This window comes from Oryctolagus cuniculus, chromosome 13, assembly GCF_964237555.1.
Source record: "Oryctolagus cuniculus chromosome 13, mOryCun1.1, whole genome shotgun sequence".
NCBI lineage: Eukaryota > Metazoa > Chordata > Mammalia > Lagomorpha > Leporidae > Oryctolagus > Oryctolagus cuniculus.
The window spans coordinates 31,654,731-31,674,015 of NC_091444.1; positions in this window are offsets into that span (position 1 = coordinate 31,654,731).

Here is a 19,285-nt window from a genome sequence, read left to right on the forward strand (position 1 = left end):
AAATGTGGTACATCTCGAGCCGGCGCCGTGGCTCAATAGGCTAATCCTCCACCTTGCGGCGCCGGCACACCGGGTTCTAGTCCCGGTTGGGGCGCCGGATTCTGTCCCGGTTGCCCCTCTTCCAGGCCAGCTCTCTGCTATGGCCAGGGAGTGCAGTGGAGGATGGCCCAGGTGCTTGGGCCCTGCACCCCATGGGAGACCAGGAAAAAGCACCTGGATCCTGGCTCCTGCCATCGGATCAGCGCGGTGCGCCGGCTGCAGCAGCGGCCATTGGAGGGTGATCCAACGGCAAAGGAAGACCTTTCTCTCTCTGTCTCTCTCTCTCACTGTCCACTCTGCCTGTCAAAAAATAAAAAAAAAAAAATAAAAAAAAAAAAATAAAATAAAAAAAAAAATGTGGTACATCTCTTTAATTTGGTGCACACTTTTGTGGCTCTTATGGAACACATTACCTGAAATATTGCAAAAAAAATTCTTTAAAAGAGCTATTCAGCTGACCACGGCATAAAAACAATTGACAGGTGAGAATCAAAACCACAAAACAATCCCCTCCACGCTGCACAGCAGGCCTGATTCTGACAGGTTTAGCTTCTTTCCAGAGCACTAGAATGAGTGTAATTAGAAAAGGGTAAAAACCACAGCCTGTGTGTACGCCTCAGTATAACCTGAGGCGAATCGATAGGCCAGGGCCAGGAGTTAGGTTTTAAACATTCCAGGTAAGGACCAACACACGGTGAACTGCATCATATCAGAAACTCTGGGATAGAGACTCAATTACCTTTAAATTCCCCCAAATGCCTGCATTTTAAAAAGAAAATTTCTTTCATTGATTCACAAAGGCCCATATAAATATAGATATGGTTTGCCTTGGGAATTGTAAATTCAGTCTCAGGTGGACTTTGCGTTCAGCCTGAACTGAATCTGCAGAGGGAGGGAGTGTCTGAGTGTTACAAACCCAGCGGCTCTAGGGGAAATTTGTTAGAGATCATCCTGAAAGTCAGCGCTGCCTGAAAAATGAGAGCGAGACAAAGAGAGCCCCCACTCCACACTGTGCTCAAGTAATTTCCCCCTCATGCAACAGCATTTTCATTTAATATTTCTTTGTATTCGCCGTTCCTTCTGCCTTGTGGGTTTTTTAGAAAAGCAGTTTGGAGTTAGGGTTTCATGGATGTGACGTGAAATGTTAATACAGCCCGTCTTAGCGTGCTGAAGGAAGAGAGGGAAACAAAAATCCAGCAGGCTATCTTCCTTTTCATTTGCCCGACCCCCGTCACGAACAAGTCAATGAGTTGCTTAGCGGAGATCCTTCAGAAAGATGTAATAACAACGTCTGGTGCACAGGCAGGCGGGGCCCAAGCTACTGGGACCCCACCCCCAGCCCGGCGCTAGATGGATGATAGCCGTGGCGAGCGAACACGCACGCCCTGCCTGAATCTGAACAACAGATTTGTCAGTGTGTGACAGGCTGACAGCCCAGCTCCCAGCTGCTTGTCCACTGTTGTTACATCAGTACCTTGTCTAAGTATGCAGCAAAGAGGCAATCTGCTTCCTCCATTCGTGGGAGGCAGGTTGCCAGTTAAAAAACAAGTATTGGCTTCAGGCTGCCGTGCCAGAACACATTGAAAAGATGCAATTTAAACCTTTGCGTGTTCCTCAGGCAACATATCACAGGCCTTAGAAGTCCAGTCCTCCAGATTAGGTTTGTAAAACAAAGAAGATAACTCAAAATGAGATCTATGCTGGCAGAACGTCGTAATTTAGCTCCCATAAGTGTCTCCGCGAAACTTGGTTATGAAAGAGAAAACATGCTTGACTTTGGCACGGGAAGTGCTGTGAGGCACAGTTCCCTCAGTGTTGCCGTTATTGCAACGTCCTTTGGGGCAGTTTAAAATGTGTCAGTGCTGGGGCCGGGTGCTGTGGTGTGACGGGTTGAGTCACCACCTGCAGTGGCGGTGTCCCATCTGTCCCAGCTCCTCTACTTCCAATCCAGCTCTCTGCTATGGCCTGGGGAAGCGGTGGAAGATGGCCCAAGTGCCTGAGCCCTGCACCCGCGTGAACCATGGGAAGCGGCTGACTTTCTGCCATCCATGTCAGAGACCTAAATTGCATACCAGCACTGTTTCAGTACCAGCCCAACCCCTGCTGTTGTAGGCGTTTGAGGAGTGAACCAGAGGATGAGTGTCCTCTCTCTCTCTCTCTCTCTGTTCCTGTTCAATACATTTTTTGAAAAATGTAAAAATTTCTAGAAAAGGTTTAAGAAAGTTAGAAACAATTGAAGCAAGTAATTGTACATGCTATTTCAAAATACAAAAATGGATTAAATACATTCTATTAAAGGGTGAAAAGTGGGGGAATTGGTGGATTTCTGCAGAAACTGCCAGCTTGCTCCGGATACTGTGGGTATACGAGTACTCTGAACAGCCTGCGTCAGTACACATGTGCAGCAGTCTCTGACAGGTTGTGTCAAAGAAATGAGAGTCCAAAAGGATTTATACCCCAGTCTTTAATGGCCCCTTCACAGCAGTTATGACCTGCCAAACCATTAATAAGCAGTATTTAAGAGTCCCTGAGTCCACATTTGCACAACAGTCTCCGAGGACTTAGGGGAAGCCATTATAGTTTGTTGGATCAATAATTACCCTCATCTCATTCAAGGCCACTGAAAACGAAGAACTGGTGTTAGGGTCTTGAAGCCTCCTTTGCCCAGGTGTTGACATGGTGGTGTGGGCTTTGGTGAGGTTCCCGTGCCTTTGCCCTCTAGCATCCCTTGAGAACCAGGACCTACGCACCATCCATGTCTACAGTCCTCAGGACCCTACCCTCAGGAGCTACCAGCATTCTTGTAAGTTTGAGGAACCCTTTCCAGTATTTACTTGACTAAGAAAATGTGTTTATTTATGTTTAACTAAAAACAACTTAAAAAAGCATAACAAAACTATGTTAGAAAGCATTCATAAACTGTTGGGCAGAAATGCTGTGCATTTTTATCTGCTGAAACTTAACTAAAATATCTAATTATAGATAACTAGTTGAATAAATTATTGTATATTTATGTAATGAACTTCTTTCTGGGGTCACGACTCTTAATATGGCAGTAAGAGTAAGTAGGAACAATGAAATATATATTTATATTCACAGGTTACAATGTGATGCTTTGACAAATATATATCACATAGTAAATATAGAGAGTTCAATAAATGTGCATTTACTTAAAAATAACAACTTTAATCTTCCCTACTTGAATTTTCATGATTCAATGGTCAAGAAAAAAATATCCTCTGAAATTAAGAGCAGCAGATAACTTATAAAGTGCTCTGTGAATATGGAATAGAAATAATTTGAAAAGAAACAGAAACTTCTTCTTTAAAATTTATTTATTTATCTATTTGAAAGTCAGAGTTCCAGAGAGAGAAGGAGAGGCAGAGAGAGAGAGAGCTCTTCCATCTGCTGGTTCACTACCCAGTTGACCGCAATGGCTGGAGCTGTGCCAGGAGCCAGGAGCTTGCTCAGGGTCTCCCATGCGGATGCAGGGGCCCAAGGACTTGGGCCATCTTCTACTGCTTTCCCAAGCCATAGCAGAGAGCTGGATTGGAAGTGGAACAGCCAGTACTCGAACCAGCGTCCCCATGGGATGCCAGGTAGCAGCTTTACCTGCTACACCACAGCGCCAGCCCAAAACTTTTTAAATTGTATGGTATTAGCTGACATTTAGGAAAAAGGTTATATGTATCATCTTTGACGTTATCTTGGTTCATGCGTGGATATTTTACTTTAACCAAGAAAACTAAGCATTAGGAACTGAACCATTTTTTAACATCCTAGCTTTTAAGAAGATATTTTATAAGCTATATGAATCCTATTTAAATATATTTAAGATCTTTCAATTAGGGAGAAGTGGAAGAAGAAAAGGCAAAATTGTCTTTGCAGATGTTGGGGAAGAAATCACTGCAGGCAATCATCATTTAATACCCAGTGCTGACTTTTTGAACAAGTGCTTTCTCTAAATGATAAATCAAATGTGTTGCTACTAACAATAATCTCTTAGAATATGAATGAGAAAGGCAAGAATATTAAAACAATAGAAACATTAACATAAAAAATCAGTCATTCTAGCAAAGAACAGCAAAGGAAATTGAGAAAGTAGTTTCAATTTTTTATGGTTGATGTTAATGTGGTCTACAGCAGGGACTATTGCAAAAATAGTGAAAATACAAAATTGAGCTGTAAATATTTACACATTTAGATGTGTCATGTAGAATCCAAGTTGTTGGGATTTCTTTAACTAACATTTGCAGTGAAAGGATGGGAAATTTTGCAATTTAAAACAGACGCCAAAACAATTCTCTTAAATACCACATATCCCATGCTTGACAAATGAAGCTACTTCCCAAATTTTGAATTAGCCGCACATGCATTTTTCCAACTCTGTTTCCTCCATCTACCACATCTAACTTCGTCTCTGTATATTTACTTTTCTTAAGGTTTGGTATAAAAACACCTGATTTTATCCCCCCACATTAGGCATCTTTAAGTTTGCATATAATTTTTTGGGGTACTTGTCATAAATGTTTTTTGTACAGAGTAACATAGCATTTCAATTTTCAAAGCGTTTTCACTTGAGATTGCTTCATTTGGTTTTCATTATAACCCCTTGGAAAAGTAGGAGCTTAAAGAGGAGGAAAATGCTTCCCAAGGCTCAGGCTGCCCGAGACAAGCCAGTATGTGCATGAAGAGTCAGACTCATTGAGGCTCTGCTGCCTATTCTGGGATTCCAGGCAACGTCTCAGAACCATGTTCTCATCTTTCCTGGTTAGGCTGAATGTCACGAGAGAGCAGAAAGATAACAGCTAACTCATTTCTCTCAAAATCTCCAAATACGGATATGTTTTATGTTGTCATGGAGCCTCCAAATGCTCCGCACACAGTTTTATTTTTAAAGTTTTTATTATTTATTTGAAGACAGAGAAAGAACTAGATCTCCAATATCCTGGCTCATTCTTCAAGTAACCATTTCCAGGCTGAAGCCTGGAACCAGAAATTCTATCTGGGTCTCCCACGTGAGTGGCAGGGGGCCCAGGGACTGGAGCATTCACTTCCTGTCTCCCAGTGTGTGCATTAGCAGGAAGCTCTAATTAAAGTGGAACCAGGACTTGAACGTAGGTGCTCTGATATGCAGGTGTCCCAAGTGGCATTTTAACCCTTGTGCCAGTTACCTGCCCTGCACATAGCTTTTAACCCTACAGGCTTTTTTTTTTTTTTTTTTTTTTTTTTTTTAAAGACTTGTTTATTTGAATGGTAGTGTGACAGGGGCTGGGAAGGGAGTCAGTGAGGAGAGATCTTCCATCTGCTGATCCTCTCCCCAAATGGCTAAAACAGCCAGGGCTGGGGTAACCTGAAGCCAGGAGACAGGAGCTCTGTCCAGGTGTCTCACACAGGTACCAGGGACCCAAGTACTTGGATCAGCTCTTGCTGCCCAGGTGCATTAGCAGGAACCTGGATTGGAAGCTGAGCAGCCACGACTCAAACTGACACTCCACAATATAGGATATTGGCCTTGTAAGCAGTGTCCTAATCTACTGTGCCACAATGTCAGCTCCTTTTAACCCTAAACTTCTGTCTGTCATTGCTTACATTGGACATGCATCCAAGTCTTACCATCCTCAATCAATATGCATGAAAGCGAACCTGGTGACAGATTGCTTAATTGTGAAGGATTTGGAAATGCAGTTAATAGCAAAGTGTTTTGGCTCACCAAACTTTAGGGAGGATTCAGCTACCAGCATGCATGCACCCAGACCAAGAACTAGCTCATCAATATTTTAATTATATGGGGATACTTTTACTGTAAGAGGAAATTGGAATAACTTGATGTATCCTAACAGAGCATGTTAGCATAGGGATTTTAAAATACGTCATGTCTTATTATCTGGTGGTTGTCTGGAGGGTTTGTCATTGTGACATTTCTTCCTTGTTCCTGCCTTCTCTTGCTAGAGTTGCATGATAGAAAAGTGGCTTTGACCCCCTTCTTTACATTAATTCTCCCTACAGATATAAGCCTTTTTGTACCCAGCTTTGGTTTTATTTTTGTTCCTATGATTAAAGTGGTCTTTTGGCTACCAGCTGCTGCTTTTCAGCATTTATGAGGATTTGGCCGTTATTTATTTTTTTATTTCAGTGGTGGGGAGTCCAGAGTTCAACTCTAGCAAGGGGTCCATCAACTGTATTTTGTGGGTGGATTATGCATGAGGCAGGCGCACACCTTGGCTGTGATTTCAGCTTTATGGGCCTCCTCTTGCCTCAGAGGCTGTGGAAAGTTGCATTCCCCGTGCCTCCCAGAGTGGGGGGTATGGAGCAGGAGACACAGGCTTGAGGCTAAATTGCCAAATGCTATATTTGTACACCAGCAGGCAATAAGTGAAGAAGCTTAAGCATTGCATTCCTACTGTCTGAAGCTGCAGACCCTGCAATCAAACACGGAGACCATATTCTGAAACAATTGCATCCGATGACAGTTTATTATGGAAAGAGTAAGTACCACTAAGGATGCTTGCCAATATAACAAAGGGCCAAACAGGATTCGGCATAATTTCTACTCCGCGAACCACAATTTTGTAGATGATTGCCGAGCTTTTAGTCAGATTTCAAAAACCACTCTGGGTGCTTCACTCATTCACACAGGGCCTGAGATAGGGGAACCCTTGGCAGGCTGCTAGTGGTCTCACGCAGACAGGCCTCAAGAAGGACCTCAGCGCCTGCTCGGTGAACTCTTCTCCCAGCCGCACGGACAACCTCTGAAGTCTGGGTTAAGCATGAGGTCCAAAGGTTTGCCCTCTTCTTTTGGTGCTCAAGTTGGGATTTATCACCCTGCAGAATGATTTTATAGACACCTCTGAGTCAATCCTTTATTTCTAAAACAGGACAACACAGACACCAGCAGGTTTGACACCAGGTAAAGTTTTGTAAAATGCCAGCTGGCCTCACTGAGAAATTACACTCACTGGAGGGCTTGTGAGTTACAGTTTCTTGTCACCTCTGGCAGGTGTTTTGTTTACAATCTTTTGTGAACTTAGTTGAGAAATTTGGCCAGAGGCAGCCTGTGTGAAATATTTACACTCATTTCCATTGTATTTGCTTGAAAAAGTGTTATCCCTTCAATAAAATTGTGCAAATAGCCATTCTGACTTTGAGCATGAAAGTGGTGCTTTCATTGTCATTCTCAACAAGCTGATGCAAAATAATCCTGAATTTTTCATGAGATTTTCTTTTCATTTTTTCTTCTACAGTTTTATTATTTATTTTCATTTATTTGAAAATCAGAGAAACACAGAGACAGAGAGAGATCTTCCAACTTCTGGTTTACTCCTCAAATGCTTGCAGCAGCCAGGCTGATCAGTCTGAAGCCCATAGCCAGGAATCCAACCTGGGTCTCTGATGAAGGCAGCATGGACCCAAGTTCTTGAGCTACTACCTGTAGCTTCATCTCTTCATTTACTGAGTCAAATTTCAATATTAGGGGGCTGGCGCTGTGGCACAACAGGTAAAGCCACCACCTGCAATGCTGGCATCCCATGTGGGTGCTGGTTCAAGTCCCAGCTGCTCCACTTCGGATCCAGCTCTCTGCTACAGCCTGGCAAAGCAGTGGAAGATGGCCCAAGTCCTTGGGCCTCTGCACCCATGTGAGAGACCCAGAAGAAGCTCCTGGCTTCGGATTGGCACAGCTCCAGCTGTTGTGGCCACTTGGAAGTGAACCAGCGAATGGAAGACTTTCTCTCTCTCTCTGTCTCTCTCTCTCTGCGCCTCTCTGTAACTCTGCCTTTAAAATAAATAAATAAATCTTTAAAAAATTTTTCAATGATAGGACATCAATCATTGTGCATGGTGTCACTAAATGCAGAGAATATACCTTTCGTGCTGAGAAGCTTAAAATACAGAGATATAAGATACAATGTAAATGATAAAAGAACAATTAGAAAGTAATGCCTTCTTCAGAGAAAGTTACAATATTATTTTCACTCTGATAATCAATGTTTTGAAAAGGTTTTTAAAACAAGGGAGGAGTGGGCCTTGGCCTCACAGCTAAGGCCTCTGTTAGACCCTTGTCCCCCAGCTGAGTGTCTGGGTCTGAGTCATGGCTACGTCTTCTGATTCCAGTTTCTGGCTGGAATGTATACCTAGCTCAGCACCCTCAGCTATTGCAGGCATCTAGGTAGTGAAGCAGCAGATTGTAGCTCTCTCTTTCTCTCCTTCTCTCTCCCTCTGTATCTCTTTCTGTCCGTCAAAAAAGATTTTAAGCTTATAAGACTATATAAGATTGGAAGAAAGAGATGAGATTTAACCTTACTCCAAATGGACAGAGATTACCAAGGAATCTCTTTAACTGGACAAGAGAAAGGCTACAGGCAAATGCAGAGAAATGGAAAAACCCAAGTTGTGCACATTACAAAGAAGGGAGAGTCATTTGATTAATATAGAAACAAAATGATTCCTTAAGAGTACAAGAAAGTATCACTGGAGAGATCTGGGTAGTAGGGTACCTTCGTGTTATTCTCCTTTGGGGACCAACATTTTTTGCTGTCCATAGGGATTGTAAGTGATTTCATCCTAAGAACTCACTCTGATCTCCTGAGAGACGCTTCCAGATGTGTGGGTTCATCATGAACGAGTGCCGCTATCGGTTGGCAGTGTTTGCTATGGACAGGAAGGGCAGTGTATGCAGCGTTTAAATCCCATCATCTGTTCTGCATTTGATTACAATCAATACAACACTTCCAGGGCTGGGGAAGCTTTGTTCTGCCAAGGGCCATTTGGATATTAGTAACATCATTCATAGGTCTTATAAAATTATCTGCTTAAAAAATTATCCTGCTATAAATTTATTGAATTCCATATCCTGCCTACACTTGCCTTGGCAAGGCCAGACCAAATGATATCATAGGCCTTAGGTGAAAGAGGTTCCCCAGCCCTGCTTCAGACATACACTCTTCCTCTCCAACTTCTTTACAATCAGATGGAAGCAGGGCTGGTGTTAATGATCACACACCATTACACTGTAACAATCATTTTTAGCTGGCATCCATTCAGATAAGACGAGTGTTTGCACTCACTGGCCACAGTCCATGCCAGTCTGGTTATGAATTATTTGGAATATTATCCTTGAATATATGTTACATGTCCCCGGAAAGACGCTAAGTCCCTTGTGGGCAGCGAGTATGGTAAAAAAATTCTTATGAACCTTCACAGCAACCAACTCAGTGATGAGCATATGGTAGATGCTCTATAAATACTTGGCATTTAATTAGGTGATAGGAAGTGGGCACACTGCGCATTGGCAGAATGCGACTATCACCGGTCTCATTTCACTCTGTAACAAGCCGTTTACCTAGCCTAATGACCTGTGAGGTACTTTGGCTATTTTCACTGCAACAAAAGTCAGGTTAAAGAATGGCCCCAGAAAGGATCATGACAAAACCCTAGACCTCTCATCAACACAAGAATGGACAGAGGACCCATGCACCAAAATAACCTTTCCTGGCTCAAACTACTGCCAAGCCTGGCTTAGAAGTAGAGCTGGGAGATTCAACACCCGGGTGTGTGACAGCATTTCTGCCCCTCACCACAGAGGTGGGCTGAATTGCCATCCTTAACCAGTTCACAAAGGGCTTCAACCAACCCTGACTGAGACTTTGAAATGCTTCCTTCCTTCGTGTAATGTTTCCCATTCAAATAGAGGCCCTTCTGCTTTCTTTTTACTCAAAAATCCAGCTCCTGTTTTTTGCTCTAAATTTTAAAGAAACTGACAGATACTTTTACATCCTAGAACATAAGGACCATAGAGAAAAAATTCCATCCCTCCAGGTTGTTTGTATCTTTATTCTTGGGGGTTATTAAACCTTCTCTGTGGCCATTATTTAGCATACTCTACATTATTCATTGCCTATATTTTTCTTAAAGTCAGTCCCTTTAGCCTTTAATCATTTGTCTTGATTTTCTCTGAATCGGTTCCAATTCCTCGAATTGTATGTGGAATTAAGTTCACTGACCCTGGACCCCTTCTTTAAAAGAAAATACCATCATTTTCTTTTTCATTGTTCTGGGAAATCATGCCTGGGCTCTTGCCCAAGGTCATATTGCCAAATTAGTGTCACTGTGTATCTATGATCAGCATACCCACATATCATGACATACATACTAGGGGATATTGTCAAATGTTAGTTATTTGGACCCCACAAATTTTTAATTTGTGGTAAGTGGAAAATGGGTTGAGCTAGTGTGTCTGTGTACTATAATGGAAGTTTTATCAAATAAATCAAAGGCAGATGCACATTATGGGAAAAATAAGGTATTTATGGAATATTAAAATTTCCAAAACTCTCAGTACTGCACAACTACTTTTTATATGAAAATATGTATTTAGACATTAATAACAAAATTTTATTCAGTGTTAATTTGAATTGCTAATGAGCTAACTGTAAGTAATAACACTGCATATCCATAAGTATTAAATAACTTGGACTTTCTGCTAATTTAGGAGTGGAATTTTTCTTAATTAGTCTGCATTATGGAAGTGCCATCTAACCTTTATAAACTGAGAAGGCCCAAAGAGAAGGAGTAAAATGAGTATACTCCAAAGATTCCTCGAATAGATGGGCATTTGGCACAGAGATTGGGAAACCTGCATTCCATATCGAGTGTCTGTTCAAGTCCTGGCTCCACTTCCATTCCTGGCTTTCTGCTAATTTGCAGCTTGGGAGGTAGCAGGTGATGGCTCAAGTAATTGAATACCTGCCACCTACATGGGAGACCTGGATCAAGTTCTTAGCCCCTGGCTTTGGCCTGGTCAACCTCAACCACTGCATCTGGAGAGTAACCCAGCAGCTGGAAGATTTGTTTCAAAATGGTTCCATCATACTCTCTCCCTCTCTCTGTTGCTCTGCTTTTCAAATAACTACAATTTTTTAAGAGTTTGTGGGAAAAAAATGGAAGTAAGTGATTCTTATTTTGGTGCAAAAAAATTGAAATCCATGCCTAGTTTTTTTTACAGTATGCATTTTCCATGAACTTTTTGAAGACCACTCATGTAGATAGATTTAAATTTTTTGTGCACCAGATGAGCTTTGTAGTTCCATTTCTATGAACTTTTGGAAAAACCTTCATGCCTTCTTATGAAATTGAAATGGTGAATGAAATCTGCAGCATGCATTAGGCATTCAGAAATATCAATCCTTTCCCAACTAACCTCATTTTGCAACTCTGCATACAGAAACCAGCAAAGTCGGGTGAGTGTCCTGAAGTGGCAGGCTTGAATCTAGATCCTCCAGCTCCTAGTCCGCAGCTCCTGCTTCTGTAACTCTTTGCCTCCGGGTCCCAGATACTCACATAAGAGGAAAACAAGCCAGATCTGCCTGTTAGTTGCTTCTTTCCTTAAAAGGAGCCCTGGAACTCTTGTCTGGTGGGTTGGAGGCAGGAGGGGAGCTGGATTGCAGAATGAGGACAGCTGCTGATTGCAACAGAAACCAACTGAGTAGTGGCAGCCTTTTCCTTTCAACAAACCAACAGTGAGCTCACTGTGACAAGTAGGTAGCCACAAGATGGGATACAAAAAAGTGAAAGTGGCTTTTCATTGTTTTTCACTCTGTGTTTCTCCTTTACCCTGCAATACATGCGAATTGTTAAAATAGCTAGTGAAAACACACCACATTGTATACCCACTAGCATCTGTAAATTTTCAAGTAACATTCAGGATTCCTTTCCAATCTTATGAAACTCCTTTGACGTAATGCCCCCCCCCCCCCCATAGCTAGGAACCAGAGTTAGAATTTGGTGGAATTGGAATCAAGTTTTTCTTTTAAAAGATTTATTTGAAAGGCAGAGTGAAAGATAAATTGATTGAGATATTCCATCTGTTGGTTTACTTTCCAAATAGCTACAAGTAGGGCTGGGCGAGGCCACATCTGGGAGTCTGGAACTCCATCTGGGGCTCCACATGGGTGGCAGGGGCCATCTGCTGCTGCCTTCCCAGGAAGATTGGCAGGAAGCTGAATTGGAAGTGGAGCAGCCAGCACTTGAACTGGTGCTCTGTCATGGGATGCCAATGTTTCAGGAGGCAGCTTAGCTTGCTGAGGACAATGCTGGCTGCTGGGTTCCATCATAAAAAAGGAAAAACATGGGCAATCACTTAAAGTGCTCTCTTGCCAGATGGCAGAACTTCATGAAAGTGATGCAATGTGTAACAGCTCCTTTCTTTTTTTTTTTTTTTTTTACAATTTTTTTAAACTTTTATTTAATGAATATAAATTTCTAAAGTACAGCTTATGGATTACAATGGCTTCCCCCCCATAGCGTCCCTCCCACCTGCAACCCTCCCCTTTCCCACTCCCTCTCCCTTCCATTCACATGAGGATACATTTTCTCTTTATATACAGAAGATCAGTTTAGCATACATTAAGTAAAGATTTCAACAGTTTGCTCCCACACAGAAACATAAAGTGAAAAATAATAGATGATTTTTTAAATGATGATTAAATCAGATCAGACCTATTGTCATGTTTAATCCCAGTGAGAGTCAAGTTGGGAATTGATAATTTCTTCTTCTTTTTTTTTTTTTCCCGAAGATCAGTTTAGTATACATTAAGTAAAGATTTCAACAGTTTGCACCCACATAGAAACACAAAGTGAAATATACTATTTGAGTACTCGTTATAGCATTAAGTCTCAATGTACAGCACATTAAGGACAAAGATCCTACATGAGGAGTAAGTGCACAGTGACTCCTGTTGTTGACTTTACAAATTGACACTCCTGTTTATGGCATCAGTAATCTCCCTATGCACCAGTCATGAGTTTCCAAGGCTATGGAAGCCCCTTGAGTTCTCCGACTCTTATCTTGTTTAGACAAGGTCATAGTCAACCTCATAGGGAGGTTCTCTCCTCCCTTCAGAGAAAGGTACCTCCTTCTTTGATGACCTGTTCTTTCCACTGGGATCTCACTCACAGAGATCTTTCATTTAGGTGTTTTTTTTTTTTTTTTTTTTTTTTTTTTTGCCAGAGTGTCTTGGCTTTCCATGCCTGAAATACTCTCATGGGCTTTTCAGCCAGATCAGAATGCCTTTAGGGCTGATTCTGAGGCCAGAGTGCTGTTTAGGACATCTGCCATTCTATGAGTCTGCTGAGTATCTCGCTTCCCATGTTGGATCACTCTCCCCTTTATTTATTCTATTGGTTAGTATTAGCAGGTACTAGACTTGTTTATGTGATCCCTTTGACTCTTAGTCCTTTCATGATGATCAATTGTGAACTGAAATTGATCACTTGGACGAGTGAGATGGCATTGGTACATGCCACCTTGATGGGATTGAATTGGAATCCCCTGGTATGTTTCTAACTCTACCATTTGGGGCAAACAGCTCCTTTCAAACTATAAATTGTTAAATCAAGAAAATCTAATTGGTCAAGTATGGTAGTACTTGTCAGTTTTACAATACTTTTAAACATTATCCAACATCCAGCAAACAATTAGTATTATATGGAAGTAACATAAAACCTCTTAATTTAGCTCATACAAAAAAGGGACATTAATTATAAGATAAAGGGGTGTCTTATGGGATTGAGGATAAGGGCTCAGAAAAGAATTATAACTATGGTAGAATGCTCAGGCGTCCTGTATTAACCTGGACAGGCTGTTCTTTTACCTTCTTGTCTGCCAACATAAAAATATAAAAATGGGACAATTAACTGTCATTATAATTTTAATATGTTTTATCTGAATCCACAATGGATATTTAATAAATACTAGCTTAAGCATGTCAGGTTTTGCTTTTTCCCTTTTTAACCATCTGTAAATAAGCACTTGAGAAAAAGCTACCTAAAGGGACCCTGTGTTCTTCTAAAACATACAAATTTTTTGCTTAGCAAGAATGATTTACCCCTGGGTTATCTGTTGGCTAATAAGATGTTTAGGACCAGGGTGGCTATTTGGTGTAGCGATTAAGATGCTGTTGGATGCCCACATCCTGCCTGTATCAGTGTCCTGCCTCCACTTCTGATTTCAGCTTCCTGCTAATGTACCCTTTCAAGTGGCAGATGTTGGGTGTTTGAGCCAATGGATGGAAGACATCTCTCCTTCTGTTTCTCTTTTACTCAGTCTGTCTGTATCTCAGCCTTTCAAATAAATACATTTAAAAATATATGTTTAGATCCACATAATAAGCATTCTGTCTAGTATTGTAAAATCCAGTCCTGTGAAAAGTCATACTCTCCTACAGGAAAATGCGCAGGAAAAGTGTTGCTTCCTGCACATTCCCAGTGATATTCCTCATTTTGTAGACAACATACAACAACTTAAGCCAGCCGAGGAGGGCTATAGACCTTGTCTTTTCCATCTTTGTTCTCTCTCCTTCTGTTTCATTCCTTTTTCCCCACTCACAGAATTTTTCTCTGCTTCTGTTTTTCAATGGCTCCTCTCTTCAGGAAACCAGTCACACCAAGTTGCAAACCAATCTCTTATTCCTAATTCTAAATTCCCAGGAATTTTCTTTGGCAGCAAGTTGGACAGTGGTAGCGTCCAGAACACTTGTCAGAAAAGGAGATCTTGGGCACATGATCCAATACGGTCATGGATGAGGGCAAAGGTTTGGTGATTTCTTATACTGGTCCTTCTAGCAAAGTTTTTTCAATTGCACTCTTAGCCTCAGGTGTCTCTTTGAGCGCAGTGTTTGAGAATGTCAATTTTTTAAGTGCAAGGGATCTTTTGGTGATTCTTACACAGTTGGTAGGCACTGTTTTCTAATATGCTCTCAAAAAGACTTCATGAAAAGACAAAATTTCAGCCTAAGTATCTTTAATAAGTATTTCCTCTAAGAACATTTTTCAAACATTAGCTTTTCTTAATGTCTTGGGTATACCACACTCTCCAGTGGGGTTGGGCTACTTATCTCAAGCTCTTGGTTCTAGGACATAAGCAGAAGAACAGGGAGAGCCCTAGTTGGTTCCAGAGGCCACGGTAGGGGTGGATGGTGGTTCTTAGGTATTTGGCATTCTGCTAGTAGATTATTCATTGAGTTCAAGGGGTTGAACTTTGTGCTTTTGAGTTTATAGGTTGTAGCTTGGTACAGTTTTAAAAACCATTATCACTTAGAGTCATCCAACTTTTTTTTTAAAGCTTTATTTTATTAAAAGCAGAGTTAGAGAGAAAAGAGACACAGAAATATTTTCCACCCACTGGTTCACTACCCAAATGGCTGCCATGGCAAGGGTTTGGCCAGGCTGAAGCCAGGAACCAGGAGCTGCTTCTTGGTCTACCAGACAGGGCAGGAGCCCACAGACCTGGGTAACCCTCTGCTGCTTTCCCAGATGCATTAGCAGGGAGCTGGATGGGAAGTGGAGCAGCCGGGACTCAAACGGTACCCATAGGGATGCCAATGCCGCAGATGGTGGCTTAATCCACTATGCCACAGCTCCAGCTCTCAAAGTTTCCTTTTTAATAGTATGTTTATCACTGCCTACAAAAATAGGAAGATGGCTTATTACTATTTTTATAGGGACCCATTAACAAAACATATGTGTTCACATTCCTTTCCAATCCTGTTCCTCTGACCTTTTAGGAAGAAGAGTAACAAGAACAATTTTTCACTTTATTAGAAAAAGAAAAAGAAAAGGTATTTAATTTAAAGCACCTGCTATGTGTCAGCCACTGTGCTGGGGTATTTAATGTGCATTACTTCAGTAAATCTTCATGAGGTAGTTAATTTTTTTTTTTTCTTCTTCTTTTTGACAGGCAGAGTGGATAGTGAGAGAGAGAGAGACAGAGAGAAAGGTCTTCCTTTTTCTCTTGGTTCACCCCTCAGTGGCTGCTGTGGCCAGCGCGCTGCGGCCGTCGCACTGCGCTGATCCAAAGCCAGGAGCCAGGTGCTTCTCCTGGTCTCCTATGCGGGTGCAGGGCCCAAGCACTTGGGCCATCCTCCACTGCACTCCCTGGCCACAGTAGAGAGCTGGCCTGGAAGAGGGGCAACCGGGACAGAATCCGGTGCCCCGACCGGGACTAGAACCCGGGGTGCCGGCACTGCAGGCGGAGGATTAGCCTAGTGAGCTGCGGCGCTGGCCTGAGGTAGTTAATGTTATGACATAGTAATTACTACTTATGAATTCAGCAAAGTAGCTTGAAATGTGCAAGACTGGTCCCAAATCAAAGTGTTAGGGCTGATTTGAGACCAGCTAGGAGTAACACCAATGCCTCTGCGTTTTAGATCACATTATGTCAACATACACACGAAGGGGGCTACTGGCACATCCTGTCATTCTTCAAGGAGCAGCTCCAATCTCAGCCAGCCATGCAGGCTTTGCTGACATTCTTATATTTTTTTTTCTCTGCTCTTTTATTCAATACTTATAAACATATTTTATTATCCTAAAAAAATTCTGAAATTGAGACACATATTGCTGTGAGTGGTAGATAATAACTTGACAGTTTTTTCATTTTTGTTTCTTAATGGCACACAAAATTAAATGCATCTTAAAATTGCTAGCCTGTTTGATTAAGTGAAATACGATATATGCTGCTTTGATACTGAACAGTGGATGTGTCCTGTTAAAACCACATGGCAGAAATAGTGCTCATTAAATATCCACATGCTTGCCTACTGGCTGCGCTTCTTTGCTACTCTCCTGTGCCCACATGGCCAGGTCTGGCCGGTGGTTCACGAACAGAGGTGACATGTGTTCCCTCAGGCCCAGTGTCTCTTCCGTTTGCTTTTCCTCGTCACCGCAAACTTGGGAGCCAACAGGTATTAAATACTCATTTATTTCACAGGCGTGCAGTAATATACACTCACCTGACAACTGGACCATGAAGACTCCTTCTGCTGGGCTCCTCCTACGCAAGACTCATTACTTTACACACCTGACACTTAGCAGTGGCCCTGGGGGGCTGCTCCCTGCTTGTATCCTTTCCATCTCTCTGCTTTTCATTACCTGTGCTCTCAGCTAAACATCCAGAGGCAGCATCCCTCTGTGATACCCCGGCTGGGGATGGGAGTGGGCAAGAGGAATAATCCAAAGAGGAACACAAGGGGAACTCTGGACTTCTCCTCTTCACATATTTGCTAAGATGCTAGAGGTGACCATGTAGGAACATGAGCTTGAGAATACTGGGCGATTCCGCTAAGCTGCAAGTATTTCAGCCCAGGCCCATGGAGAAGCATGTAGGACAGAGCGGTCCCCAGAACACAGCAGCCCTCAAGCTTCACCCATCCTTTTGCAATGTACTTTTGGACTTATTTTTTGTGTTATCTCCGGAGAATCTCCTTGGTGGAAATGCCTTGTGGTATTGCCCTGAATTTGAAAAAGTGAGGAGAAAGACGGTTTACTTTGATGTAATCAGATTCTCGGAAATTTAATCCTATATCCTATTTATGGCTGAGCTGGCCATTCAAAATTAAAATGAACCTTTCATCCGTGTGTATCATAAATGGGCATTTATCAGGATTATATGATTTTGCAATCCATCTGAATACGTAACCAGAATTTGTTTTCTTCCCGTTTCCCTATGTAATTACCATGCAACAATAACAAAAGTGACATGTTTGAAGAACAGATAAAATGCTGTAAATTGGCCAGTAATGGTGATATTTCCTCATCTTCTGAAAAACCCATTTATTCTCTCTCAACAAATCAAGGCATTGTCAGCCCATACTCATCTTGTGGCCAGAGGGGCTCCACCAATTTCTGGATGTAAGCGAGTCCTGGAATGCAGATGAGACCCACTAACGAAGGCTTTCAGCACAAGCAGCTGGTCTTTGCTTGCCTCAATTTCTAAATCATCCATAATGGGGCCAAGACCTCCCAAGCACTAAAAAGAGCGAGCTGACATGCTGGACAAACTGTTAATTTTTTCCTGAAGAAGCTGCTATATTGCACATCTGTCACTGCAGCGCAGACAATTACTCACTGAGTCGGGGAAAAAAAAATCTGCCGTGTGTTTCTAGCTGAGTTGTTAAGGGACCTAATGGAGAAAGACAATGGCATGGGAGTCAAAAGAGGCTGGTTCCTGTGTGCTCGGCAATTGTTTCTTCATTTTGGAAGGCTATCTTGTGATATTAAAATATGTGTAAGTAGCCTAAGACATGTTAAGGAAAAAAACAGGAAAGAAATTACATGTGGTACAATAAAAAGATAGATGTATGACGACGCAGGAGGGTCAAAAAATAAAGCCTCACAGATTACGCACCACCGGACTTACTGCTGAGACCTAAAGACACGAGAGCCAGTGCATTAGAAATATCGTGGCTTTGTACTTTGTTTCTCACCGTGTGTATGTAATGTAGGTTACCTCTGTTGTTTCCACAGTGAACTGTAGCCGTCAATGAGGAACTTTAGAATCACAGATTAGCCACACATTCAAGTAACAGAACCTGTATCTTACCCCTCCCTCCCCCTTCCAAGTCATCTGTTTTATTCTAACTGAAATTTTGGCACTTGAAGAAATTCACTTTAATAGGGGATATGAGCATTTGCTTTTGGGAAGCAAGTACTAAATGGGTTAACATTACAAATTCTCATTCTTTCTGCTTTTCTTAAGAGAATGCTGCTTTCAGGAAGAAATGAACATTTCTTAGAAATTTACTAGGAAGAAGCAAACAAAATGGTTTTGACTATTTCCCTTTTTTGGGAAACTGCTGTAAGACAGTCATATCTCTTCCATCTTCTAGCTGAGAAATGAAGCCTTATATACACTCTTAAAATGCTGGGGATTTATTTTCAAAGTTCAAATTAATAGGAAGCAAAAAACCCCACAGTATTTAAAAAATAACCTTTGCCCAACTTCATTCTTAAAAAATTAAGGAGTAAACACAGGACATTCTGACAATGCAACGAGTGAGGTCGGTGAATCTGAGAATGATTTAAACTATCTGACAATCCCAAGATAGGAGACAACTCTAATGTACAGATAAAACTAAAAGTGGCAACAGTAGATCATACTCCTGGCAGTTAATGGCACTGACTCACTGGAGTCAAATCTGGATCTACTTAAGATGTCAGGTGTATAAAGTAATGATTCTTTGCTTAGGAGGAACCCAGCAGAAGGAGTCTTCATGGTCCACTTGTCAGTTGAGCATGTATTACTGCGCGCCTGTGAAATAAATGAGTATTTAATACCACTGGATAAAAAAAAAACACATACTAATAAAACTCTACTCAATATTTTGGAAGAAAAGATAAAATTGAATCAACATAAAGAGTGAAATGCTTCTTCTAGCAATTAAAACAAACAAAATTTAGCACATTCATGACA